Below are 26457 nucleotides of genomic sequence, written 5' to 3' on the forward strand. Positions count from 1 at the left end.
GGTGCATGCATTCCCATCGCAACAGAGCCTTCCCATGTGGAGCTGTTCATGGGATGGTGCAGCATCTGCTTGACATATTCCCTGATTGAAAATATCTGAGTGCTTGTATTATGTGTATCTTAAGGAAAATACAAGGTGCTCCTATATGTGTGTGTGTACCCTTTTCTCGGATGGTTGAACAAAAACATGACAGATGGGATCAAACAAATATAAGTAACTGGGATAAGGTGGGTGCTGAGCGGCATGCTACCTTGCGGCATGTGCCCTCTAGTCAATGCTGTGTTAGTAAAATATTTCTGATGTTGAAATTAATAAGTTTGGGTAAATGTTACAAAAATAAAGCAATATTTGTATATATTGGCACTCTGATGTACAAAGCTGCACGGCCAGGGAAAGACAAACTTAATTCACTCAAAAACATAGTGGAAGAATTTCACACACATGAAAGTAGGAAAAGTAGGCTACTTACTTTAGGAAATATACTCCTGATCCACCCTCTCTGCACTGCTTGTAGTTCTCTTTGATGCATTTATTGGGCAGTAACAATAACAACTTTATTTTAAGATGATGAATGGGAAGTTCCATCGGCAGAGGCCAATGGGGAGTTTCATGTTTATGTTGCTGACTTCCGAAACTGAACGTCGAAGCTCTCGGATTTTGGTTCCATTTAAAGGCATTGGTACCAAGATATCTTTGAAATCGCCAATAAACTCACTAATTAAAGATACATTCACGCGTTTTATGGCTTGACAGGTTTGACAACCACGGTACAGAAACCGAAATCTAAGTAGGCTCGAGTTAGAAAGCTAGCTGGAGGCCGGTCTAAAAGAAAACATCGGAACAATAAAACACAGAAGATATGATCCCACTCGAGACTTAATAGCTTTTTATCACATTTCACACGTCTTTGTTTGGTACACACAGTGAAAAAATGACAAACATGAACCAAAACCATTGTTCAGATTTCCACCGCCAAAACTAGCGGGCTCCGCCAGTTCTGGCCGGGCAACACGGGGACGCCTAATGGCGGCTTCCTTAGTTGGACGGCAGTTTTGGATGAGCCCCGGTGACCTGGTGGGATAGTACTGCCGGAGTGCCCCCTGGGGGCCTCTTTGTATTGAAGGTCCAGCACGCAGGAATAATTATGATGGTGACAAACCCTTCGATGTGCTGTCCTTTTGAAACCCATCTGAAAATACTGGAATATAAAAACAAGGGGAAAGTACAAATGCTGTTTTAATATTTATTTGTCGAATTGTAAAGAGCAACAGGAGGACCAACAAGAGAACTTCCGGAATCATTGTTCTTTCCTGTTTTTCGTTATTGCCTTTGCGGTGCACTTTACGAATTTCGCTACTCTGCGATTTTCGCTGTGATCGTTTCTGTGCTTTCTGACAGTGATTGTTTCTACTTTTCTGTGTGTGTGACACACTGCGCGTGTTCTTATTAGTCGTACTTTTGTTGTACTATGTTGTGCATTGTGTTATTTTGAGGTATTGCGTTTCTAGTTTGTGCCAACCGCGTCATGTCACGGTGGACACGGTATCGCGCAGTACGAAGGGAGTTTGAAGAAACTGTTACTGAAATTGTGAACAGTGAGGCAGCGGAGGTACGTGCACAGTTCGTTCGACCGCAGTCGGAAGACGACATCAATGAACTGTTCGAACCAACAGAGGAAGGCACTGTTCCACACACTGCTACGGAAGAAACAAACTCTGATGTCTCGTGGGACGAACTGTGTGATGAAGCGGCGGTGCAGGAAGAAGATTCTGCAGTCTGTGAGGAGAACCGAGATATTAGTGAGGAGGACTTAGTAATGAGGTGAGCCAAGCTTTCCCTAAAACACAACCTCACACATACCTGTATCAACGATATTGCGGTACTCCTCAGGTCTTGCGGCCTCGAGCTTCCTGCGGACGCCCGGACCATTCTAGGGACACAAAGAAAAGCCCATGTGGACCAGAACGGTACTTTTGTCCACTTTGGATTGGAATCGGGTCTTTTAGAGTGCATTCAATGAGGGATTCAGCCTGCTCAACTCATACTGCAAGCAAACATCGATGGCCTCACTTTATATAAAAGCTCTTCGACGTGCTTGTGGCCCATTTTATGTATGGTAACAAACTACGGCAAACAACAGCCATTATTGGTCAGTGTTTACTGCGGCCCAGGAAAACCGCCGAACCTGAATGCATTTTTGACACCATTCCTTAAGGAGGTTGAACATCTTGCTGCAAATGGGATATAGTTCAAAGGGAAGCGTGTGAAAGTTAAACTTGATGCTATAATATGTGATGCCGTTGCACGCAGCTTTCTCAAGTGCATCAAAAGCCACAATAGCTACCATGGTTGCGAACGGTGTGCACAGAAGGGTGTGCACAAGGAAAGTAGATTACTTTTCATAGAACTGGATGCTGCTCTGCACACAAATGCAAGCTTCCGTGAGCAAAGGTGCCAAGGCCATCACACAGGAGAATCACCATTTCTCGATTTGGACATGGACATTATCTCAATGTTCCCCCTCGACTACATGCATTTGCTATGCTTAGGAGTGATGCGGAGACTCCTACGCATCTGGACGGGTGGGAAGTACGGCCGAGGAAGGTTGACCACGGAGCAGCAGAACGTCATGAGTGGGAGGCTCAATTCCTACCGGAAGGACTTTTCCCGTATATTTCAAAGAAAGCCCAGGGGAGTCGAGGAACTAGAGAGGTGGAAGGCCACGGAATTCCGCACCTTCTTATTATACACTGGACCAGTGGCACTGAGGAAACTGTTAACTGACATGCTGTATGACCACTTCGTCCTGCTTCATGTAGCGGCAAGGATCCTTGCTACCCCCTCCTTGTACAGAACACATAACGCCTACGCTGACAAGCTCCTTAAGTATTTCGTCCAAGAAATGGGAGAACTCTACGGTGTAACACAGCTCGTGTACAACGTCCATTCTCTTGCGCACCTTGCAGGAGACTGTTTACAGCATGGTACCCTTGACTGGTTCACTGCCTTTCCTTCGAGTCATACTTGGGTAAACTGAAACAGATGCTGCGAACTACAAACAGGCCTCTTGCACAGCTAAGCCGACGAATTTCCGAAATGAAAAACACTGCAACATCTGTCCTCAGCAAAACTGTGTGCCACAATGTCAAGCCAGGTTTCTTCTACCTCCTAGACTGCGGTGGTGTTGCGCGTGTCCAGGAGGTGCGTGCGTCACGAGTCTGAGCGACCGTGTTCTCCAGCAAGACAGACTTTTTTGAGAAACCTTTAACATCATCCTTCTTGGGCATCTTCCGGGTGAACAGCTGCAGCGGCCACTCTGAACGCACTTTGCCACTTAATGTTTTTGGTCAAGAAAAGCAGTGCCTACTGCTTAACTACAAATCAGAATATGTTGTCATGCCACTCCTACACCACGTCCAATAGTTTAGCTCTGGTGCTTCCCATAGCATCGCTTTGCTAAGGCTCCGAGACCTTTTGAACCATGCAAAAGACCCTTCTCAGGGCCCAACCACGTGATTCCTACAAAGGCTTGCCTCTGCATTAGAGAAAACCCCTAGAGGAGATCAATAAAATTGTTTCTGTCGTTTCACAAATTTAGTTGTGTGGCCTTAAAAGTTCAACGTTGGAGAATGAAAATTGTTACCGACTTAACGCAACGGGAAATAACAATTTATTTAGACGTTTCGCCTCCTATGCGGGAGACATCATCAGTGCAAGGCTAGGGACGGGAATGAGGAGCTCCAAAACCAGTGACCAAGTTGGTGACAATTTTCATTCTCCAGTTATGACGCCCGGCTTTTGGAATATCTTCGCTTAAGTTCAACGATGTTTGCAGCATTTTTATGTGTAACCTTTCTTTAAAAGCCTTGTATCCTTTCTTTGTTTCTTGCGTATCTATTTGCTACTCTTATGAAGTACTCCGGTCGTTCGTGAAAAAATATTTCTGTGACACTTCTACTCGTAAACAGATAAATTACTATTTTTTACATCTCCAGCGACATGGCCACACGTATAAAAGTACTCTCTGCATCTGTGCAAATTCACCAGGGGTTTTTAAAAGGCTGCGAAGAACGCGCACAATGTTGTGAATGTGCTCCTACGTTTACGTGGCGTAGCATGCAAAAATCACGATGCCTGTTGTTCATTTTAAAATTAATATAATGTGTTGTTTCTTGCATATTTATTTGCTACTCTTATGAAGTACTCTGGTCGTTTGTGAAAAAAATATTTCTGTGACACTTCTACTCGTAAACAGATAAATTACCCTTTTTAACATGTGATACGTACATATGTATAGGGAAGCCAATCATTTTAGGAGCCATATGACACAATCTTATGGTGTCGGTTTGCATAATATATATATCATACATCTGTGAAGCATCATAAGAAATTGCAAAGGACCAGAAACCTTGCCTTTTTAAATATTATCCCATAGTCTGGAGCATATAGTTGTTTGAGCTTGATACGTGAATAGTTTGATATAACTTTTTGGTCAACATCAAGCCAGCATTGCCAATTTCTGTGGGATGGCGGTCGCCAGTTGCAATCTTGCTGGTTCTGGTGACATTGAGCCGACACTGCCAACTTCGGTGCGATATCTGATGCAAGTTGGCATTGTCGGCTACATGTAGCTGGTTTCGACCAACATCAAGGCGACGTTGCCAACTTCAGCGGGATATCTCCTGCAAGTTGACATTGTCGGTTGCATATCGCTGGTTTCGGTCAACATGAAGCCGACATTGCCAACTTCACCGGGATATCTGCTGCAGGTCGGCATTGTCGGCGTGATGTCGCCTTTTTGGGGTCAACATCGAGCCGACATTGCCAGCTTCTGTCGTGTATCGGTCACAAGTTGGCAGTGTCGGGAATATGTTGGGACGACAGGCCCAACTTGCTACAGACATCGGCCCGATGTCGTGTGCCGCCTGGGCTCGGAGACGGATTTTGGTGCTCAGAGGAGATCGCCATTCCGTACTTCGACGTCTCGTAACTCCCCTGGCTTTCTGCAAATGGAACGCCGACATTCTCCCACCAGCTATGCTGAGCAGAGTTGATCCAGCGCACGCTTTTGGCATGCCTCGACATATCTCTCGTCAAGATGCCGCATTAGCTCATCGAATGCGCCTCAATGTGGCTTTTACAGCACAGTGGTGTTACCGCTTGAGACAATAAAGTTGTTGTTGATCACGCGCTATTTAAAAATATCTTCCCATTTTCTTCGAAGTTCAAAGATTGCCTTCGCATTCCTCCTAGTTGCACCAGCAGGGAGACCGCTAATATTTCCCTCCTTAGTTCTCTTTTTCTCAATCTCTGTATTCACAGGTAGTGATGGTGCTGATTTCGAGCATATGGTGATGGTCTTTGCCATTAGTTTGCTCATGAGCAGAGTATCACTCTTTAGTACACTCAAGATCAATCATTACGCAGTTGAAAGTTATCTGTTATAGGGGTGCTAGTGCAAATTGAAAGGATCAAAGTTATGTTTACGATTTGCTATGAAAGCGAATGCATTTCATAGCATAGATCCCTCGGTGCGCGAGCAAGGACGTGATGCGGGGACGTCTATGCGTTTCCGCCTGGAAGCAAACGGACCTGTTCGAAGGCGCGATAAATGAGTGAATGGGCAGCAGATTGAGATGTGCTCCCTTGCCTCTAGATATTCCCTGGTCCGACGCGCGTTCGTAAAGACCTGGTTTGAAATCAATAGGGTAAATAAACAGATAAAAAAGGAAAATGGGCTTAGTTGATACCCATTTGGCCTTCTGTTGTGTGTTTAGTTTGTTTGCCCAATTGCCTATTATGAGATGAATTTTACGAGCCGACAAAAGAGTCTGCTTCGACAGCTTTTACGTTCGCAGTCACTACGGGGAGCTGTGGAGGCGGCACGTTTCATGTAGCCATCATCTCAGGCACAGATGACCCCAGTCACGAACCTTGTTTTCAACACTTTTTCATTTTTATATGCTCGTCACTTTCTAGGCGCTCAGATTCCGTCAAAGCCACCCCGTAACTGGTGCAGAGGAAACTGTGACCGAGACCGTGTAAGTGCAGAGGAAAAATATTCATTGGCGGTAGTGAAGGAATGCGACAAAATGACGCTGGTGCAAATTCTCGTCGCTTGTGTACTGGTTGCAACGATAAAACGGTGAGGGAATTCATGATCCTTGAAAGTGATTCTTTTACCAAAGTAATATCTACTCAACGACGTATTATTGCTTTGAACGAGACTGTGAGTATATATAGTTATTACCGATATCAGCTAGGAGTCTTTCCTATTCGCGCTAGCCACCTGCCAATAGAAAAACGCAGTCCTGCACTCGTATGTATGGTTGCAGGATGGCAAGCAGTGGTTTTTAGAACACCTCCAGAGCTGCTTAAAGCGACAGTCCGGACCTCCAGAGGGTATTCGGACTGTGACTGCATTCGATTCTGCTCCTCAGGTATATCATCCTCGTAATATATAAATGGTCAAAGCTTCCCCGTTTTCGATAAAATGTATGAAATCTTACGGGTAACCCATATCCGGTTTCGGTTTCTCGGTGAGGTCACCGCTGTTTCCGAGTCACCTTTCTGCAAGGCGATACAACAATCGGCGCGTCCAAAGCGAACGGCGAATGCCATAGGCGGTGCGGAGGATGAAATCTTTTCTTCTTACCGTGACCACGACTTGTACTACACCTGTTTACTTGCTGGGCAAATGACCGATCCGTTGCTGGTCGGGACGAACAAGGCATTCCCTGTCGTAGCGGCCATTTGTTGAGGCCCAAAATGAGATTTCAGATGAGACTTGACCCAGCCGAAAGTGGCGACTTGGTTTAATAACCTATGTTATTCCGAACCTTGTAGCATGTGACATTTGTTATTCAGGTGTTGGTGCTGTAACTCCGCGAGGCGCGCCTGATAAATGTGTAAGCTGCATATAGGCCAAACCTGCGACGACAGCGAGATCGACACTTAATAACACCTACTTGTCTCTTCAAAAGACATCGGAACTGCACCGAGCTTCCATCCAGGACGGTGATGGCTATCCGCAACTGTTTATGGGTTTGGTCTTGGTAAACCCGAAAAACGACATCCAAGCGGTGTTTCCTTTCTTGTTCTCACAATGCACTAAGCAACACCTATGTCTCATCATCGCTCAACAAAACCGTCATGTATGCAGTAACCAGTCACTGTTGATAAAAAGCAGGCATGCGATGCGTATTCAAAGCACGGGAACCAGGAACGGCGACGCATAAAGAAACAACACAGCACACAGCCCGCTCAGAGGAGCCGAGCAGGCAGCAGACACCGAAAAGACAGGAAGAGAGCGCTCAACCGTAATGACTGTTCCAGGTGCGGCTTTCAGACGGGGACAAAAGGTGTAACCTTAAAATTGCATTTAAAATTCTCGGAGACAAAAATAAACGCAATATTTTGCGTGATGGCTCAGATACATACAAGGAATCATCTGATAATGCCTATTTACTTGACATCTGGGGTCCAGACTGTCCCTTTAAGCCTTGTTCATCTTGCTCGTAAGTGGTGCCACGTGGTGTCACTGTCATCTTGTAAGTTGAGGTCTTGTGTAAGAGCTCTGGATCGGAGTGGCATGTATGTGTGTTTATACGCACTTCTGTGCGTTTCTTCTCTGATGTCCTTGTGACTTACTACGAACCTCCAGGCGCTGTGTGATAGCCCTTTGTATTGCAATGGTGCGACAGTCTGGTGCTCTCTGACATGATGAAGAGTTGCTGTATTTGGATACAGTGTAGCCAGCAGATTAGTTGAACTACTGTTGATTAGTTACATCTGTTTACACAATAAAAGCATTTTAGTAACAGTCATGTAAGAGCAGCATCCACTGCGGGTATGACAAATTCCGCTTCGACGATGGCTCTCCTTACGTACAATACCCTTATCACGCGAACATGCCTTTAAAAAATGCTATAAGGCTGTCAACAAATGCTAGCATTAAAGTCATGAAAAACCGCGGCGATAGGGCTTTCGGGGAGAAAGAGAGATACAGAACGAATTAAGTTCCCAAAACTCCATAACCCCCAAACAGTCCCCCCTCGAACGCGGAAACAGACGGGATACTCTCGGCAGCAGAGAGAGTCCCCCATGCACCCTTGCCGTCTTGCCGGAAGAGCTGAACTTCGCTTTCACTGTTTAGCAAGCAGCTCCATCTTTTAACGTATTGGAAGGAAAGTCTGAGTTGATCGAAGCGTTGGCTAGAACGTTTACAGGTAGTATAATAGAAGGAAGCATCAGGAATCGCGGACGCCAAAAGCTCCATCAATGATCCTGTTTAACATCAGATTGACTATGTAAAGCAAACATACGATTTTAAAAGCCGAAGTACCAAGTACACGATCAGATGGAAATTTTGACCAAAAGTATTCGCCTCTCCAACTATACCTCAAGATGGCGGAGATAAGAATGATTGCCGCTGAATCAACCTGCTTCTACACGCTTTCTTCCTCGATACACGAGATAGGTTTAAGAATTGTAGAAATAAAGGGTGGATCCCATAACCCGCTACAAGCGACAGCTACACGCGATAAGCGACAAATTCGGCGGCAGCACCCGGGCTTTCGCGACAAAAAAGCGGTGTCGCGGCTACAAAATCCTTCATCAGCTCCCCGCAGATATTTGTCGCTTGTCGCCAGTCACCGTTGCCCGGCGCGTGCCCAAAACTCGCTAGATTTGGCGGTATGCAGCTGGAGCGAACGACAAAGCATAGAGGTGCGGGGGAAACAGCGTAGCGTAAGTGTCAAGCCAACTTCGTTATAATGAAATTTCGAGATTGTAGGGGAAAGCAGCCGTTTGAATCGATGGTTATCGCGTATGGCCAAAATCTATTGCACATTGTGTGGAAACGGATGGAACTGCAGCGCCACCACAGACACACATATTATAACAAACTTACGGTAGTATAAATTTCTCTCGGTGTTTATCTTCCTGCGGCGTTTCAGTCGAAATTTTATGATGTTTTGACAGATATGCCGCATAATCAATTGAAAAATACGAATTCTTCTCTCGCCAATGTAGTTTTGTCGCCAGCTGCTGTCGCCTCACAAATGGATCGGGAAGCTGCTCCCGCGACAGCGGCGACAGCGACCGAATCTGTAGCGTGTTACAGACTCGCTGTTCCTGTTTCGTTGGGACAATAGAGAGTTTTAGTCAGGGTGTCGAACCGAAACGTTTTTCGTTCCGGTTCTATCATAAACGATCCGGTACCGGTTCTGCTCCGGAGCAAAAAAAATAACGGTTCATACCGGTTTTAACCGGTTTCGCTTCTGGTGGGCATATTCATTCCCAGAAAAAAAAATCGATGTTGCAAAATGTAAACCCGTTTGTTCCGCATACATGGTAATTAATACTAATTAATATTAATGCTGATGTGCTGCTAATGATATGCTCCTGGTTCCTCTAGGTGACTGTCTGTTCAAATAGGCTTTCTCCTCTCTTGAAGCGCATGATACTGACCGATTTGTTTGTCGTGATGCCATACGTAAAGTACTTTCTTGCTGGATTGGTGCGATCGCGTCCCATCCGAATGCCTGTTGCTGCTTCCTCGCCAGCAAGCACTACCGCACGAGTACGACGCAAATCGAGGAACACCTTCACTCACAAACGCGCTCGACGGCTTAGTTTTCTTTTCTTCGTGTCCTGTCCACAAAAGAGGCGCCAATTCGCACGCGCTTGCCTCGCGGATACGTAAATGTATTCAACTTCGCTGCTCTCAAACAAGGGACACGTTGCGCGACATTACCGATAGAGAAGCCGTTTCGCAGCTCCCTTGGGTCGCGGTTTAGTTGAGGAGAGTTTGGGTATATGAAATTAAAACGAACACTACGGCACATTGGTAGAGAGTCACAACCGGTCACATGTACCTCTAAGTCTATGTGCGCGAACGATGAAACGTTACAGCCTAAGACCCTAGGGGTCATAGTATACCGACATACATTGCACCGTAACCGTAACCTCGTAAAGTATCCATGACATGACTTCAGAACACACGACGACAGTTTCATTCGCCTACTCGAAGTACAAACCGGCGAAGTTTTTGCTTGGACCGAAAACCGTTAAATAGATTTTTCGGTTTCACTCCTGAGCGAAAAAAACATATACGGTTTCGATTCGGTTCCGGTTCGCACCAAAATAGCGTTTTTTTTTTGTTTTCGGTTCCGGTTTTCGATTCGCTCCGACACCCTGGTTTTAGTAGATCGTTACGCAGCGAACGGAGCGAACGCTATTCTCCACGCGAGCGAGAGCGCATGCGCGGGAACGTAGGCGCTGCTTCCGGGTTTACGTTCGAACGATCGGCTCCGCTGCTAGCGTTCCATCCGCTACGTCGTTTTCATCACAAAACAAGATGGCTGCCTGCAATGCCAGCACCTCGTCGGCTGCATCGAGTGAGAAAACAGCAAGGCTACGCTTCAATACGAGGGACGATATTTTCTTGTTGAGAGAGGTTGAGAGAGAGAAGTTCTCTGCAAGGGCCGTGAGGGAACGGACAGACCTGCTGCTTTCTTTTTTTTTGTGAAAGAAGACCGGCGAAATCTCCGAAAGTAAGCACTTTTCCGTGTCGCTGTCTCGGTCGGTTTCTACTGTATCCTAACCAGAGCTTTTGAGTACAGTGTTTTCACTTTTACTGCTCTTGAAAGCACAATCATATCAACTTCAACATTCCCTCCCCATACTGTATAATTCCCAGGTGCATAGCTATGTTACATCTGTTGTGTTACAGTAATCATTACGGAGAGATGTTTAATGTGCTTCTGGACCGATATTTCGAGTTTATGAAGCAGGCTCTTAGGTTCGCGTCACCTTCCAACGTGCGCACCAGTGGCGGTCTTTCGTTTTACACTGATAAGTGGCAGGAAACTGAGGAGTATCTGTTGTAAAATGGAAGTGAATAACATTATGACGTGGTTTCCCCAGGATGGTCTGGCTTCTAAGATGTAAAACCTAGTCACTTATATTATTCACCTTGAAAGATGAATCATTGGGCACTGATGCACGTCAATCATGTATGCAATGGGTTTAGTGTACGCCGGTGTGTCCACTAAACGTGTGTCCACGCTGCCTCCTTCTTAGGTCAGGAACAGAAGAGCAGTATGAAGAGAAAGAAAAATTGCTACAAGAAATTTATGACAAGGCTATGGAGTATGGCCATGTCATGGCAAAACTAAATGCTGCAAGGCGGGAGTTGTTTGCAGCATCCACAGAACAGAGCCTATATTCTGAGGGCAACAGGCAAGGTAAGAAATTTCTTCCTTTGTGTTGAATTGAAATATACATTCCTGTGTGGTTCCTTCCATCGCAGATGATAGGTCTAATCCAAGCCCTGCTCAAGCCATATTTGAAGAAATGTTTGAAGAAAGACGTACGCCAGCACCAGGTGATCCAGAAGGAATGTCCAGTACACCACAGGTGGAACCAGCATCAAGCAACACAGAAATGCTACAGCAAGATGTCCACAGCGTGACAGGAAGTGGGTCTTCGACTTTCATGGATATAGAGAGACCACAGAGGCCTGTGTGACGGTCACGACATGGCAAGCATAATATCTGTGTGAAATGCTCCACACAACAACAAATAAATTATTGATGATGAATGGGGAAATTCACATGAGGTGCGGCCCACTACCCCAAGGCACAATGGGCAGGATGAGATGTGTCCTGATGATGAGGTGATGAACGATGCTGAATAGAGGTCAATAGTCAGTGGAATCAGTGACCAACCAACGCTAGGAAGAAACAGACAGACACAGGTATGCACCCACATCATAAGGCACAGAGAAGACCGGTGTCCCGGAGAAAACGCACAGTGTTAGATGTATACATGAAATGAACAGCTTTACACACACAACTTTATTTTGCCACTGAAGTACCGACATGTAAAGCTAGAAGGCGTCAGTGCTGTAAATATGCATTAAGTTATCTATAAAATTATGCTACACAGCATCTCCAATCCATTGACATCATGGTTTTCTTGTGTTTTAAAGGAGACCGATTTTTCAACTCTCAAGCTGTGCACTACCTGGAGCGGAAGCACAGGAGGGAGGCAGATCAAAAAGACAAAGAGCCGGTGTTGGAAGAAAGAAGACTGCTTATTGATGAGGAAAAACAATCATTTGACAGGATAAAATTTCAAGCCACAATGGATTTGAAACGCGAGATAATGACACTAATCAAAGAAGAACGGAACAGACAAATTGATTTTCAGCATACACAGTTGGATCTGATGAGAGTGATAATCCAAGAAATGTTGCACAAAAAGTGATGACCAACCTTGATTAACCTGGACACCAATTTCATTTACCTGTTGTGCCGCATTTAGTCAGACAAATAATGTTGTTTCCAACAACCTTTATTGGACACAAAACATGCACCCTTGTGTTCGGAACAAAATTTGTAATAGCATAACGAAACCAAATACGTGTCAAGTGATAGTGGGCTTACAACGAAAAACATACTTCGGTTTCAACACAGCTAAATTAGCACTTTGCTAAAATATTTTACATCCTAGGATGTACAATATTTCAACAAAGTGCTAATCTTCCTGTGTGGAAACCGAAGTTTGTTTTTCGTTGTAAGCCCACTATCACTTGACACGTATTTGGTTTTGTTCTGCTATTACCAATTTTGTTCCGAACACACGGGTGCATGTGATTCACAGAGGGGTTCCACGTTGCTGCTGCTGTGTATTCCACATGAGCTGTAGTTGGAGGGTGAGTGTTTCTGGTGGAAAAGAAATTGCTGTTTCAATAAAGAAAGTTGACGTGGGAATATGCTTAACTCAAATACGTTTCCAGTTCAGGTGGCTCAACTCCAAAGTACTGACTTGTCTGGCATCCGTACAAACAAGTATGGCAGTTTGTTAGTATAACTGCAGCCGTGTGCATACCTCCCACATCCTGTAGGAGCAATTTCTGATTTTTCTTAAAATCTATAAACGCAAAGTCAGACGCAACCTTGCCAAACCCCCACTCGACTGCCTGTCGCACTTTGCTCATCGCTGAACTATATGACTGTTGCTCTTCCGTAAGGGAAGTACCGCCGTATGGCCTCCTGAGAAGTGGTCGCAGAGCGTAAGCCGGATCACCATAGAGGACATGCTGGTAGCCTTTGACGATGTTCTCCAGTTGACTGTAAAAGCCACTATCCCTCAGAATGCGTGCTCAGAAAAGGAAATGATGTTTCTCTGTTGAGTCACCATTTGACAAAATTGTACCAAAGCATGCTTCACTTACCTGCATCATGCCTGCGACCTACATAAGGACCTCAGCATGGCACAAGATACCATTCGGACACATAACCGCTTCGTATTTTACGACGTGTTGCCTCTTATGCCCTGAAAAGTATTCTTTCTGATCCCGTATGGGGCGACAGATACTTCTAGCTGTTCCGTCAATGAAGCCCCAGCACGTTTGGAGTGGTGCCCCCTTTCTATGAACAGCCTGCAATATACAACAGCCTGTCTACAACATTCTTGTGAAGCAAACTCGATAACTGTTTAATGAACTAAATGATTAATAATTGATCATATTGTCTTGCAGCAGCACAAGGGCACTTTATCTCACTGTGTCTATTATATTACCTACCTGAGCAAATTCTTCCAAAGTTTCTGGAACCAGCCAAGAGTTCGCACTTAAGTTCTTTAACAGATGTCCGAAAGTTGTAGCAATATGGTGAATAACGATGTTGGCTATGCACGATAGCGTGGAGTAGTGACGCCCAAAAATACTTACCCTCCAAGTCACATAGATGGTTGGGGTATGCTAACCGCCTAAGTGCTATGCACAAAGCCTCTTTCCCGTCGATCTTTATGCCCTCCTGTACTGTCACTTGGGGGGCAATCGTAGTGCACGGAAGAGACGCGATATGTCTTCTTTACGAAACCGAAACATTTCCATTCTTTTTGTAGTGGCGTCCTCAATAGCATCCAAATTGAAAAGTCCTCCAGATGATGTATATCTCTTCTGTCTCTTTACTTCACCCAGGAGAATCAAGTCCTCGATATCACTGGAGCTCAATGAATCCGGAAATTCAGCGTACAAAACATCATGACAGTCGAATTCGAAGATATTGTCTCTCGAATGCCGACTCGAGCGGTTCGCGCGAGCAGACGCACCCGCCATCACGATGAGATGGACTGACCGTGACCGGCAGGGGTTGTCCGTTGTTCCTTAGTTCGTTGAAGGAACAACAAGTTGGTTTTAAAATGAAAAGAAACAAACAACAGAGCATGAAAACATAGTTATATTCGGCAATTCGTTCAGAAACAGACGCATAGGCAACTTGGGAACGGTACTTCATGTTATCGCCGTTGGCTGGCTACACAGTTCTTACCCTACCGTTCGTAGCGTTGCCTGACGATCTGCTAAAACTCTCTTCCTATTCGTTTCACGGTAGAGAACTACGTACTTTGCGTTAACGTTGCGTGCGTTACGTAACGGTCTACTAAAACTCTCTAATATCTTTTTTCTCTTCGCCTTCTCGGTATTGAATCGACTTTTTCGCAGTATTTATCACTGCGGAACTGTGCAGCGCTTATTCCTGTTTTAGTTCTTTAAGCCGGGAAAGTCCATCGCATACGAACGGAAGTTTCGGCATTGTTTCGGATCACCACATATCATATCGGCTGGCTGCAGTTACTGTCATTCATTGGTGGTTCTACGGGTGTCCGCTCGGTGGCCAGCAGCCTGGCAGCGAATCAATTCAGCGTGTTCTGGACCTTCCATACTTCAAAATCACATGTTTTGAAGGCTGACCACACAATACTTTTTGCCCAATTTAATCCCAAATGCCGTAGTTTTGGTAAAGTTAGCCGTTTTCAACGGCATTTTTGAAAATGAAGCGGTCGGCCGAGAACAATCCAAATAGATGGAAATGACAGATCAATATATATACTAAAGCATATAAAAAAATTGAGAAGGTACTTTTTGATAAGGGCCAGAAAATATTTTTTATGTCCCAAATGGTTACGCGAGGGCCGCACGAGACGGCTCCCTGTTAGGCGCGCAAACAGGTCGCGTGGCTAGGTTTCACAAGCCGCGTCCTGCGGACGGATATGAGCATGTCCTCTTTTGCCAGCCCTTTTGTTAATAAACTGTGTAGTTTTTATTGTTATAAGAGCATTGGAACTATTGTTATTAGGTGTTTCTCAGAGTCTTTCATTCGCGGCGTTTAAAGTGGTAAGAGACCGGCCTTGGTGGCTCAGTCGGTAGCGTGTTCGCCTTCTGATCGCGGGTTCGAACCCGGCCGAGGACGCCAGCAACTTGGTGGCAGGGTACAAGTTGCTTAGACACGCCGTCTTCCGCGAAGGACGTTAAATACGGGGGGCCGTGTGATGAGCTTTCATCGCACGTTAAAGAACCCTCAGATGGGCAAAAGCAATCCACAAACCGACCACTGTGGCGTCGCTCATGATCTCAGTTGTCTCGCGACGTAAACCCCCAATTATTAATATTATTAAAGTGGTAAGAAACGACAGTGATGCTTTCACACTCACAAGGAACATTGTGAGCAAACCATACTAACCCTTCAAATGCGCGTTTCTTATGATTAATAGCAACGCAGGTCCAGGTGCGGATCCAGACCCTCGGTTTGGGGGGAGGGGGCGGTTTCTTTGTCAGAGCGCGTAGTGGGAGAGGTGGGAGCGTGAAATCCAATGTATAAACTGACGTTTTTTTTTTTTTTGGGGGGGGGGCAATCCCACAACCGCCCTCCTTGGGTTCGCCACTGCGCAGGTCACGTTGTGAGCGGATGGCTTTTGCTGCAATGTAGCGTCCAAAAAGCGCGCGTACATCCAATCAACCTTTAAAACATGGCCTTGAAATCGGCTTATTAGAGCTCATCCGCGGCTCAGCTGATTAGTTTATGATCGTCTTTCTCACATGTGATGCATGCCGGGTTACCAAAAAGGTTGTTATTGCTCCAAGTTTCTTGCTGAAGTCGTTTTGTTGAACAATGGCCGAAGTAGGAATGTCAGCCAATGCGCGTGTGCAAAATGAAGGACTGCGGTATGAAAGTGCGTGGCACGCACGGAAACTCCAGTCGGAGCAGCGTTCGAGACCTATGTTTTCGCCGTACAGAGGAAACTGTAGTGGTTACTTCTAATAACATACCCTGCCAATGGTCGCCTTTGCTTTTTAACGTTTCCAAAGAAAATATGAAATAATAACGAAACAGTTGTGCATTCATTTATGTGGGTATCTTTTTGCTCTTACTTCAAACTGTTACAATCGCGAAAATAAAATATGTAGACTGTCTGTTTTTATCATTTCAGCCTGCTTGGGTGATCATCAGCAGTCAGCTGTTCAGTGTGGATAGATTAGCAAGCACCACATGAACGTCTCGGGCTACACTCTTAACTCCGTACCCTTTAGTAAAGGGTAAAAAATCGCAATATTTTACCCTCTATTTCAGAAGCTACCAGGTACCCTCTGAGTGACCCCTTTTATAAAAGTTACAAGGAAACCCACTAATTAGAGGTTACGGCCTTCAATCCAGCACCTGCCCGTAAAGGTTACGCCAACGTGCGGCTTTTTATACAGGATGTTCATTTTTATTCGCAACAGAGTAGCGCTCATTTGGCAGGCGGGTTATGTAAATCTTTGCTAATTAGTCGATCCGTAGTTACAAACACATGCGTCAGGAAATGTCGGAAATGTTTGTAACTACGGATGGGTTAATTTGCGAAAATTAACATAACCCACCTGTCAAATGAGCGCTGGTGTGATGCGAATAAAAACAAACACCCTGTGCGTGGGATATGGACATACATTTACAGAACACACCAATGTACCAAAATGAACCAGCAGAAAAGGAGATCTTGAACATATGTATATTACAAAAACAGAAGTCTGTGGAGAGGTGACACATTGTGCACAAGTGCGATTCTGGTGTGAGGAGAAACCATGGTCGCTTTATCATGTATGTGGAAAAAAGAACTATCTTTTTTTTAAGTGAGAAGCAATGCATAAAAGTGCGAGGAAGCTAGCGAGTCAAAACAACTGACCTATGTTTGCCAAGCTGAACACACCCAACGAAATGGAGAACTGCAGCAGAAAAAAATTTATTCCACATTCGTGTTGCAGAGGCGAGCGCAAATGGCAATACAGTATTACATAAAACGCACACAACCTTGAGGAATATAAGTGTACAGTAACGCAGGAGAGACTACATTACTGCGTTATCAGCGTCGGAGGCGCACTGGGACGAGTTCGTGAGGTACTGCATTGCGCTGGTGACAGTATGTGAACCTGCATGTGGGATCCTGGGAACAAAAGTTTGGGCAATGAGAGTAACATTTACGGAACCATTCAAATCCGTACAAAGCACAAGGTACAAAGCAGCATAAATGCGGGAAGGCGTTCACTCCGCGATTGAGTCTTAGAATATCGTAAGAATACAACAAGTAGGAAGCTGCGAATTATATATCTCGATGCATATATCCGCAGCTCGCAAAATGCACGCCGGTGTATTTACTTGGCGACCAAGTAAGAGCAGAAAAGTAGCAAGCGTAAGTGGCGTTCATATGGAGGACCGCAAAACGCTTGCCATAATCACAACAAACCTGCGCTAAGAGCTCTTGCTATCAAAATAACGCACGTACCTAGCACAAAATGTACACTTACCCAGTGTATGAAGTGTGTGAATTAGGGCTGCGGTGGTGACGTTCGTTTTCGGTTATATATTCTTTGCAATCTTCGCACTCACTACACTTTCCACTGAGAACACCGAAAATATACTTGTTTGCTAGCGACATCTAGCTTTTCCGTTGTTCCTGACGACACTATGATAAACGCGAGGAAAACCACTGATTAAAACAGATTACACTTGTTAACGGACGGACGACGAGCGTTAAGCGTTTCAAGGAAACCGCTCTCAGTGTGGATAGACCTAGACCAGGCTCGGCTACGCAGCGAAATCGGAAATCTTGGTGGTTGCGGCATTGACAATTGTTTTCCACCCTTTAGAAAGAAACATACTATCAGTATTTCAGACTGCGAACTTATAATCTGTGTTCATACAGCATTGATAACATGTAGTTGACGTATAGGTGATGCTGAAACAGATAAAAAATAACAGCGTAGATTCGCAACTGTCGTCTCGAATGGGAGGCTGAAACGCGGCATTATGCTGAAAAACAAAAGGAAAACAAACGATAAGAAACTAACAAAGAGATTATCGTTGGAGATTTCGCTTAGAAGTTACAGTGTCGGAGTAGAGGGTACATTTATAAGTTACAACAAGCTGTTTTTGTTTTTTCCTAGATGTAACTTCTATTCGTGTTGTAAAGACATGACCTTGGTCGCTTTTAACCTCTAAATATACGTTACAGTGGTGTAACCTATAAGAAATCTCGAAATCTACGTCTATACAGAAGTTACATGTTTCTAAAAGTTACAATAAAAGGTACGGGTTTAAGAGTGTAATACGCGGTAGTAGCATAGATGTGAATATAATGTCTGTCGCAACTATGTGTAGAGTAGGTGGGATATAAAAAATATTTTCTCACCCTTATCAAAAAGTACCTTCTCAATTTCTTTATATGCTTTAGTATAAATATTGATCTGTCATCTCCATCTATTTGGATTGTTCTCGGCCGAACGCTTCATTTTCTAAAATGCCGTTGAAAACGGCCAACTTTACCAAAACTACGGCATTTGGGATTAAATGGGGCAAAAAGTATTGTGTGGTCGGCCTTCAAAACATGTGATTTTGAAGTATGGAAGGTCCAGAACACGCTGAATTTATTTATCCCTTCCAGCTTGTGCGAAAAGTGCCCTTAACAAGGCGCAAAGTTGTAAGAAAGAGCGCTAAAAAGCAGCCCTGTTTCGCTGGCCGAAAATGAAACACGAGGGAAGAACTTGATATTGGCTGAATGTTAGGGCCACGCTTTTTCATTCTATGTCACTAAAGTCCACCTAGTCCACCAATTTGGCTATTTATATACTGTAGTTCTAAGGTGCGCAAAAGCTTGTAAAGCAACATTTCTGCCATCGTACAATTTCCGCATATTCTGTACATATTTAGAGGTTTCGCGCCGCATATTTGCATGCATATTTTGGAAGATTTTAGTGCATAAAGCCGGACTATGAAATAGGAGAAAAATTATGACGACCTACGAACAGATAAGGCACTTAATTTTCAAAAGTGACCTTGAGGCTCCCCCCTCCCCTCCCCCTCTCGGTACGCCCATGCCTCGTAAGTCGCCGACCGATAGGCCGAAACGCGTAGGACGAAAATAGAGGCACTGACCTCGATAGAGCAAGCTGTGGAGTTTGATTTTTCCTGTGGCAAGCTGGTTGAGTCGGGTGTAACACAGGCGTCGGTGGTTCAGTGGTAGAATACTCGCCTGCCACGCGGGTGGCCCGGGTTCGATTCCCGGCCGACGCATTATTTATGGAATTTTATAGGCTTACGGGATACTGTAGCCAGGTAATTTCGGCTTCCAGCTCCAAACTCTTAGGGCCGTATTCCCAAACCACCCGCAACTTTGCCCTCAGGGCGCCCTTAGCCCAGGGTCCCTTGAGGGCGAACATCCCCTGAGGGCAGCATGCGTTTCTCAAACGTAAACGTGCACGCCCTCAGCGAAGGGCTGGCCGTCGGGAGGCTCGAAGGGGATTCGGCCCGATTCCTCGTAGAACGAAGCAGAAGCGCATGCGCAGGACCGCGCGTCATTTCCGCTTCCGATGGCTGTCGTCTGCTACTTTGGTATCTCTCCTGTTCTGTTCGCGTTCGACTTGCAAACTTCATGTATGGTGGGCTACTTCGTGTCAGTATTCAGATGTTGTACAACTGTTGGATATTGCGGATATGATATGTACACATCTCACCATCGTCTCCTTATGTGTGTGTGTGTGTGTGTGTTGTATTAAACGGCCAGATTGTAACGATCACTGAATGGCCGGACAAGGGAAGCCAGGATTGTCCGTGCCCCTCCTGATGTTCAGTATAGTCTGTAGTGTTGTGTTCATGCACACGCAACTTATCTTTCTTTCAATTCATATTCGTCGTACCGCACAAGGTAGTTTTCCTAGTCACGAATTCGTCGAACCGTCACTACGGCAATACCACCGTGAGGGTATAACGCTCGAATCGCACGACGCGATCCACAAATGCACATGTCATCCATGTTTGTTTCGAGGCGAGCGTCCCTCAGGGAGCGTACAGTGAGCTCGCGAGCTCACTTGGCTGGCGCGTGCCCTTGGGGCGCCGTTGCAGATATGGGCGCTTTGGGAAACAAAATTCGTCTCCCTCAGGGCTAGAGGTTACATAGGGAGCCCTTAGGGTTGGTTGGGAATACGGGGGATAGCCCTTGTGTCAAGGAAATGCGCTGTATGTTTATTTTCATCCGCGACATTTTTAGGATACTAACGGTAAAGGTGGATGGTCTCAATGATCGCCTTCTCCAACATCGCTTACTGTTACGGTCGGAGGACCCTTCGTTGCGCTTCAATACTTCGCCAATACTCTCGCGACAATCGCCGTTACTGCCGGCAGGAGGCGATGGAAGGAGCCGCGTTTCGTATAGCGCACGTTATGAAGAAATTTAACGCAACGCGCGCTACGAGGACCGGACAACGCTCGCTAAATGTGGATGGAGCTTGAGAATAGCGAAAAGTTCAAGACAAGCCTTTTCCTTTGGAATAGGTTTTCTTCTTCCTTTGGAAGACCTTGCAAAAGATCACAGCATCCTAACATGAGATGAAGCACTGATCAAGTGATCAACGCTTGCCGCCTACTCCGCTAAAGTCAGATCGTGGACCACGGCATGCACCCATAAAGAGAGAGAGAGAGAAAAAAACGGAAACGAGAAAACGTTCACAAGCGGCACGTTGTTACGGGAAATGTTGCTGTATGCAACCGTAAGAAATATTTAGCTGTTGGGCTAATTATTCTTCGTGCTCTACAAAGGATGTCTTGTCCTTTGTAACCGTGATGGTCTGTACTGTACATTGGCACAGGAAAAGGACACCTATTGCTTATCCTTTTCCTGAATACCTAAAAAAACATATTCCCTCGGAAACCGCGCATGTCGGAAGCATAAGCTGCAATCACCCCCTTAACGACTGGGCTAATGCCGGTTGTGATATTGCCTGATATATATGATATGGAATGTGATCTCCTTTTGCAACTGCTTCACGAAAGCCAATCTGCAGGGGTCTTCGCATCGCATCGGATTGTTTCAGTGCAGGTAATACTCTAGGTTAGATACTATATAGAAGAGATAGTACTTCCACACTCAACGTTACGTCTTGGTGTACCTCTTGCGGTACACTCGTCGGGAACCTCCAGTCCCTGATGACACGTTTCCCTATATAGTGGCAGTGTCATGGACAGGTGTGCTGTCCACATAATTTCCGGAGAGGAGACAGTGCCATGGTGAAAGGTATCAGGACACTTCATGTTGCAGAGAAAAGTGAAGCATCCATATAGCGTGAGCTTAAGTGAGGCTTACACGTGACTTCGCCCCCAGCTTGCTGGTTTTTGTGTTACTGTAGCCTGCATAGACCGCTAAATGTTAGTTGCGGGAATTCTAGATGGATAGACATATAGCGTGTCAAAGTAGCCTCAAATGGCGTCTGCAAAGTCTTTACATCTGTCTTCTCACGTAACGTGACTTTTACAAGACTCCAAGAAGCTGAAACCTACCCCAATTCATCGTGGCTTGCACTCTGCTTTCTTCTTTCACGAATTCCGCCCCCGCCCACTTTCTTCATGTCTCTTTCTTTTCCTTCCTTCGCTTACAGATTTTGGGTGACCCCAACGACGTCAAGAACGATAAATAATAAATAGTAATCACCACACAAACAAGTGGGTGCCGTCTGTTAGAGATGCCCACGAGAGAACACATGGAGTGGAAGATATCATAAGCATGACGCATAACGATGACGTATGACGATTAATATTCGGAACGATGCTCCGACTTAAAGTCAAGGTCGGTGCTCCCAAGTCCTTCCTATTTTCCCGCGGGTGAAGCTCAAATGCTGGAGGCTGGAGGCGAACTGTACAAATCACCCTCGGAGATATGTCATTGGTACAGGTGCTTTGAGTAGACAACCAGTCGCTAAGGAATCATCCCGATAGAAGCTGAATGTTCTGGACAATGTGTTGCTGGCATCACGTGGTGCATATCGGCCACCAAGCCACAGCAATGGGTACATAATGAGAACCAGGGGCACACGTTTTCTGCGAAGGTAGATACGGCTGTAAAATACCACCCACTTCTATTGACGGGTGTATGTATTTGTTGTTTTCCTTTTGCTGTACTGTAGAGAGGACGGGGTGCAAGGACGCAGTTCCCGGGAAATCTACGACCAGGGCGACGATGAAAGACGCGTTCCTGGGCCTTTCGGGCAAATTCCCACAGATCAACCATGTTCCCAACCTGGCCAAAAGAGAACATTTGTAAGTACAAGATGGCACCTATAACTATCGATGTGCATAAAAACAATAATTTAGTAACGGATTCCCAGTTGCTAGTTATGATGACATTGAGGAGAGCAGGAGTTCAATTCAAAAGCGTAGAGCTGAGAGCGAAGGATTGGCATCACGAGCGAGCGGTCCCGTGAGCGAAGGTGGGGGCGAAGATGTATTTTCTTACTCACAACGTTCGTCCGCTGCAGTCGGAGCCATGCTTGCAACAAATGAGGCGGATAACGTTACGTATGACTTGAGCACGGACACGTGTGGAACACCGCCTACGGTCGGTAGGGATCTGAAGCGGAGGTCATTTGCAATGCAAAACTTGTTACTGGTTAACATGAAAGAACTGATGTTCTGAGGCTGGAACAAACATAGAAGGGACAAATACATACAAAGCATTAGTCCAGCAATCCAGAAGATGTGGGTTCGAGCCCTACAGCTGGCTAACCTTTTCAGTGACTTTCATCTTTCATTGTTACTGGTTTCTGGTCAATATGCGCACGTGTTTCAGGATTTTAAAGGAACAGAGCCGCCTTAAATAATGACTGCCTCCAATTCTTCTGTCTCATATTTCCCTAAAAGCATCTTAAGCACAAGTTAGTTTAAACATATCTGCTAATAGGTGGCTCAATATTGTCACGGATGAAAACAGACGAGCGGGACGGGGAATAATCGGCGAACACTTTATTCAGCTGCCTGGCTGCACACACACAAGAGCGATAGCTCTTAAACGAAACTAAGATAAAGAATAATGCTCCGACTGGGAGCTCACAAGCTTTTGTGCACAGCGGTGAACATTGCAGAAAACACGCGTCGGTGGAGAGAAGGGGTTAGGCCTCATATCCTCCAAATGCCCATTTCCACCGACGTTCCAAATCAACCAAAAGCTCATTTCATCCGAAAAAATGTTCGGAGGTTCTGGGCTTTCGGTTGATCTGGGCACGCGGGTGGCAGTGACCCATATCCCCCAAAAGCTCTTTTCATCCGAGCGCCCAGAACCACCGAAAGCGGGATACTTGAAAGGACACGATTCCTCTGTTTGTCAGGAAGAGGAGGAAGGCTGAGCTGTTTTTGCGTGTGCGGGAATCCAATCCTGCAACTGAGTCAGAAGTGAAGTTTGCAAAGGAAAGGTATTATTGATGTCGACCGCGTTTAAAAAATGATCCGATCCGAACAGAGATATTTTCCATGCGAGTGACCGCGCTCTAGGCACTGTGTAGGTCATCATAGTGGAAAGCAAATATAGTAACAAAGCGCCCACTTCACAGGTCTCGAAGAAGGTTACAAAAAGGACCTCCTCCTTTACTTTTCTTTTATGCGTTCTGTTAATACAGGTTCAGAAAACACTCTACCGGCTGAAACAACCCCTGGAAAAAGCTTGCAAACAGTATGAATGCATGAAACCAACATATCCTCTGAACTGTCGATCTCCTCTGAAGGCGCTTGAGGTTTGTTTGTTTTCCGCCGTCCCGCTAAATGTTCCAGCCACAAACATACCACTCCCACCATGTTCTTTTTCCGTGAATCATGACGCGGACTTCCATGGCCTTCCGAAGATAGTGCTTCTCCCGTCAACAACGTGCATACCAATAAAATTCATTTTCGGGATACCTCTCCGTTCAGATCACTTCTTGAACGCGATCTCATTTGTACACACCGAGTGTCTTGTCATTTCTATCCAACTACGATCAAGCTTCTTTAATATAGATCTCGTGCATCAGCTCTCATATTTATATTAGTCATATATGTTACATCTCTAAGGAGAATTATTAGTAAGCAGGGGAACAAAGGAAGCTGTGCAAATCAACGGACCGCATACCTCATGCTACAGAACATTTTGAGCACCGGATGAGCAGCAGTCAGGAACCCACGTGACCCTCTCTGGCGAGTTGAAGGAAGTACAGCTCGAAGCAGAGTTACCTGGAACGCCACTTCGACCGCTGAATCGGGAAGAGCATCACCCTAGCGGCGCTTAGGAGAAATAAAGGGAAATAATGTTTCAACTGTCCTACTTATGGCGAATTGTGGTGGTCATTTAATTACAACACTGCCTGGCGCTCGAAAATTGCTAGGTCGGCTCCGGAGCTGGATCATGTGACAGTTGCCACCCGAACATGAGTGCAAGGGATCTGGCGGTTTTAGGATCAGGCTCAGGCTCGCCTCATCCTTTTTGAATCAGGGCAGAATTCGTACACTTGGATCACGCTAGGGCCATCGCGGTCGCCTGTCTTCGGGTTCCGTCGTCTGCTAAATCACGTGAACTTCGACGTGCGGTCCAATGAGAGCACTCGCCACCGTTGCAGTGCGGATTTGACGACACCGGATATAGTTGGGCGACCCGCTGCTCGATCGTTTCGAGACCGGACGAAAAAAGTAATAGCTGGGAAATTCCGGGCGCACAGGAAGTGCCACGCGAAAATGCAATATAGCTTGACTGCTCGGGATCTGGCAAAAAAAAAAAAAAAAAAAAGTTGCCACCAAATGATCACCACTCTTGAGCAGCTTGAGGAGCAACAACAACAACAATTCGCCATGATGCTGCGAAGGTGTCCGCCTTGGCATGAGTTGTTGACTCGGCATTACTCTCAACGGTGGTTATCATCGCGATGTTTGGGTTTGAGACGATTATGTAAAGGTGTATGCTGGCCGATATCACGCGGGTACGATGCTGTTATCTCATTGATACGCGCAAAGGTGGACAGCAACTCCAATAAATTTTCCACTAGACCCCGTGCATCATTTGTTTTATCACAAATCTGAAAATGCCCCACTAAGCGAACGCGACCACTTTCGCGTGTATCAATGAGATAAAGGCATCGTATCCGTGCGATATCAGCCGGCATACACCTTCCCATAATCGCCGCAAACACAAACAAACATCGCGACGATAACCACAGCTAAGGGCAATGCCGAGTCAATAGCTCATGGCAAGGCTTACACCTCCACAGCAACACAGCAACAGTGGGACAGTCGGAACACTATTTGCCTTTATTTCTCGTAAGAGCCGCTAGGGTTGCTCTCTCCCCGAGTTTAGCTCCGGCAGTCGAAGTGGCGTTCCAGTGAACTCTGCCTCGAGCTGTACATCGGATTCCCGCATACTTGGTAACCGCTCACCCTTCCTCCTCTCCCTGTTAAACGGTGGACGCGTGTCCTTTGAAGTATCCCGCTTTCGGTGGTTCTGGGCGCTTGGATGAAAAGATCATTTGGGGGATATGGGTCACTGCCACCCGCATGCCCAGATCAACCGAAAGCCCAGAACCTCCGAATATTTTTTTGGAGGAAATGAGCTTTTGGTTGAATTGGGATGTCGGTGGAAATGGGCGTTTGGAGGATATGATCTGCTACCGAGAGAAGGAAATGCAGAAGCCTCTCCAAGGTCGTCGGTCCGTCCTTGAGATTGATGCGAGCGAAGGAGCAGATGCTTCCAGAAGGATCGCTTGCCATGTAGCGCGACGTGTCGCGAGCCCCAGCCCGTCGTTGGACGCCTCGCTGCCGGTTGTTGTTGTTGCGTGTGGTCGCCCCAAAGACGATACGTAGCAATATATAGGAAACTTTATTCCTAATCGCAGCCAAATTCGGTAACCTAATGGCCAAATTGCGTGTCCTAGCCCAATTCTGAAAAAAGAAAACACCCGCACTTCAAAAAAAGAAAAGAAAACTTTTCGTGGTCAACGGGGTGGCGGTCGTCTCATATTCTGTATTCTCGGTATCGTTTGGAAGCTTCTGCAGCATTTGTTTTCTGAGTGAAATGGTATACACAAGCAACACACATAGAGGGTAGACGTTCATGTCTTTTGATGTGACCTAGATTAGGCTCGACAGAGGAACGATGAAATGGAGAGGATGTGCGCTAGACTTGCATGATTATGACATCGTTTCAGTGCAACAAGAAGATGCCTTGCCCCGAAGACTGCGTCTGTGTACAGTTTGAGCAAGACCCTGTAGGTATCTGCACACCAAGGACTTGATACATAATACAGCAACGAAACATTACAACTTACCGAATAAAACGGCCTATTTAGCAACA

General features: G+C 45.7%; 1 long non-coding RNA gene and 1 other non-coding gene across 2 annotated transcripts; both read left to right on the forward strand.

The window, feature by feature from the left end:
- Positions 1 to 5878: 5878 nt before the first annotated feature.
- Positions 5879 to 26457, forward strand: LOC135371663 (uncharacterized). Its single transcript, XR_010415685.1, has 3 exons — positions 5879 to 6145; positions 22280 to 22412; positions 26312 to 26457. It is a non-coding gene; the product is annotated as an uncharacterized LOC135371663 (long non-coding RNA).
- On the forward strand, positions 19327 to 19397 carry Trnag-gcc (transfer RNA glycine (anticodon GCC)). The gene has a single exon. It is a non-coding gene; the product is annotated as a tRNA-Gly (tRNA).

The sequence above is a fragment of the Ornithodoros turicata genome, unplaced genomic scaffold (genome assembly GCF_037126465.1).
Source record: "Ornithodoros turicata isolate Travis unplaced genomic scaffold, ASM3712646v1 Chromosome12, whole genome shotgun sequence".
Taxonomy (NCBI): Eukaryota; Metazoa; Arthropoda; class Arachnida; order Ixodida; family Argasidae; genus Ornithodoros; species Ornithodoros turicata.